We start from the raw sequence: 3,447 nt of genomic DNA on the forward strand, positions 1-3,447 counted from the left end.
AGCAAGCTTGTGCCTGATGCTGGATACCTGTCGAAGATACAAGATCGTGCTCAATCTCAAGAAGTGTCTGTTTTGCATTCCTTTTGGGAACCTATTGGGGCATGTGGTTTGTAGACAAGGATTGATAGTAGACCCTGCGAAGATCATAGTGATACTGAACTTGGAAGCACCTAGGAGTGTGAAATAGCTGTGTGCTACTCTGGGACATACAGGATATTACATAAAGTTTATCAAAGGCTATGCCCAGGTCACTGTGCCGATGGAAAAATTGTTGAAGAAGGATGTCATGTTTTACTGGAACGATGACTGTAAGAAAAGATTGGATATATTGAAAGAAAATATGGTTACCGTGCCAATTCTAGTCTTCCCGGACTAGAAGAAAGAGTTTCATGTACATGTCGACGCGTCGTGTATAGCGTTGGGGGCAATACTAACACAGGATGGAGGAGAAGGCTTAGACCATCCTATCGTGTTTGCAAGCTGCAAATTATCCAAAGCAGAGAAGAATTATTCTACCACTGAACGCGAGAGGCTAGCTATGGTGTATGCGCTCTAGAAGTTTCGACACTACTTGCTAGAAGGCAATTTTAAGATGTATACGGATCACTCCACACTGAAGTACCTGGTCAATAAGCCTATGTTGGGGGGGTGAATCTGTAGATGGCTCTTATTGCTCCACGAGTATGATTTTGAAGTTGTTGTGAAGCCTGGATGATTGAATGTGGGACTAGACCATCTGTCATGCATTGAAATAGGGGAGGAACCTACTAACTTGGAAGAAGGATTGCCTGAAGCACAACTATTTGTAGTGAGTATCGCGGATGGTCATTTTGAGGATATAATACACTTCCTAACAACAGTAACTGCATCGGAAGGATACTCTGTCCAACAAAAGAAGGAATTAGTGGTGCACGTGGTAGATTTCTTTGTCATTGCTGGGAATCTATACAAGGTGGGGATTGATGAGATATTGCGACAGTATGTACCTGAGTTCGAACGAAGTAGCATCCTCATGGATGCTCATGGGGGCATTACGGGAGGACATTATGCAGGGAGAGAAATCGCGTAGAAGATTCTACTCACAGGGTTGTGGTGGCCAACCCTTCATCAGGATTCAAAATCATATTGCAAGGCATGTGATGTATGTCAAAGAACATGCAGGTCATCGTGGAGGGATTAAATGCCTTTGAATCCACAAATGACGTTGCAACCTTTTGAGAAGTGGGCAATAGATTTTGTAGGACCCATTCAACCACAAGGGAAGACAGGGGCGAGGTACATTATCACTGCGACAGAGCATTTGACTCGTTGGGTAGAAGCACAGTCGGTGAAGGATTGCATGGGTGTGATGGCCACAAAGTTCCTATTTGAGCATGTACTGACGTGATTTGGATGTCCAAGGATCTTGATGAGTGATCGTGGTACACACTTCCTGAATGAGATGATCAACGCACTAACAGAGGAATTTCAGGTATCACCAGAAGAGCGCATCTTATCACCCACAAGCTAATGGATAGTGGAGGTGTTTAACAAAGTGTTTAAAAACATGCTGACCAAGGTTTGCAATGCTCAGCAAAGTGATTGGGACCTACGCATACCTGCAATATTGTGGGCTTATCGAATGACATGTAAGAAGCTGATGGGACAAACCCCTTTTAGGCTTGTCTATGGTGTGGAAGCCGTAATGCCTATGGAATACATTGTGCCTAGTCTGCGCATAGCAGCACTCACATGTATGATGGATTGTGTAGCCCTAGAAGAGAGGCTCACACAGCTGGATGAGCTTGAAGAAGAAATATTTTTGGCTGGGTTTCACCAATAGGTCCAAAAGCAGTGTGAAAAGGCATGGCATGATCGACACATCAAGCTGAGCACATTTAAGGTAAATGATATGGTTTTGTTGTATGATAGTAAGTTAGATAAATTCCCAGGAAAATTTAGGATGCATTGGTTAGGGCCTTATGTTATTAAGGATATTACCGATGGAGGAGCGGTACAGCTGGTCAAGTTAAATGGAGAACCCTTCCCAGGAAAGGTGAATGGCAGTCGCTTGAAGCCATACATCGGTGGTCCGACCATGTGACTAAATGAAACTAGCACAGTCTTAGTGCCCTAGGCAGCTGAAAGGAGGTGCGGGACTATAAACTACATTGCCCAAGTTGGGGAGCTGCGCGATTGGAAGATGGTGCGAAGCAAGGACATGTCACTGGGTTCGCGATAGTGCAGAGGGAGTTGCGCTACCCAGGGAGAAATCGTGTAGGTCGGCTGGAAAGTGATTGTTCAAGTCACTGTTCATGAAAAGACGATAGAAGTGAGGCCAAATTGAGCGGGCGGCCAGAATTTAAGATGAAATTTGTGGCTTAGATCCTTGAAAATTTTCCGCTAATTCGACATTAATGAACCGATTTCAGGGGGAACGGTCAGATTTGAATTCAAATTGCCCTATAAATTACAAGTGGTTTTCCAATAAGAAACACTTGGAATTTTTAGCATTCAGCTGTTTAGCTCTCTGATGTCTATGGACCTAGAGTTTTTCGAAGCTCTCAAACAAACTTGTGCATTTGCGAACTTGCCTGAGACGTCACGAGTATTGATAGAGAGTTTTATGTCATCACCCCCAGAAGTTATTGATACACAGGAGGTGGTAGAAGACCCAGCATAAGAGATGGAGAAACAGGCCGAAGAAGTTGCCCCAGAAGACCGAAGACCGAAGCCAATCCCAACCAAGGAGACCGTGAACGGCAAGAAGGGCAAGTAGCCTACCATCCTGGTGTGCGTGTCGCCGAGACGAAACCCAACTAAGCCCATTGCCCAGGATAAAGGCAAGGCTATAAACCTAGAGGTAGAAGAGGAGGATATCAAAGACATCCCCATGGACGATAAGGATGTGGGAGTGGAAATAGAGGAGGTTGAAGCCCAGGGTGTAGACCCTATTACACGGTTTCCGGAGCATGTCCCTTCGCGCAAATCTAAGTCCAAGGTCCCAAAGGACATCGATGAAAGTAAGACTCCCTTGCAAACCCCATTGCTACTAGATGAGATCACTTTTGACGGTCCGCGTTTGGCACAGGTGCCGATTTTGAAGCTTGAAGAATGGGACTTGGCGAACCATGAGAAGTTCCCGCACATGGCAACCGAACAGTTGATGCACTGCATCATAGACACAAAGATGGGGATGACTACACTAGAGCCGCGGAAATGGCTCAGAGGAGTAGAGAAGGCAGGATTACTCAACCTGCTATGGCTACTACACTATAACCACACCCTCGTGACAGTTCTAGTCATCAAGCAGCTACTGTGCTTGGTGCATGATGGGTGTCTGTGGCTGGAGGAGCCGATACCCATCACTGATATGTTGATTCACTGTATAACACGCCTGCTGTATACAGGCGAAAATCCAGTGATGATCTTTGGTGGTAAGGGTGGTGAGCTGGCACTTGCCGAATC

The sequence above is a fragment of the Pinus tabuliformis genome, chromosome Q (genome assembly GCF_031772625.1).
Source record: "Pinus tabuliformis cultivar Carrire ecotype Pingquan chromosome Q, CPIR1, whole genome shotgun sequence".
NCBI classification, from domain to species: domain Eukaryota; kingdom Viridiplantae; phylum Streptophyta; class Pinopsida; order Pinales; family Pinaceae; genus Pinus; species Pinus tabuliformis.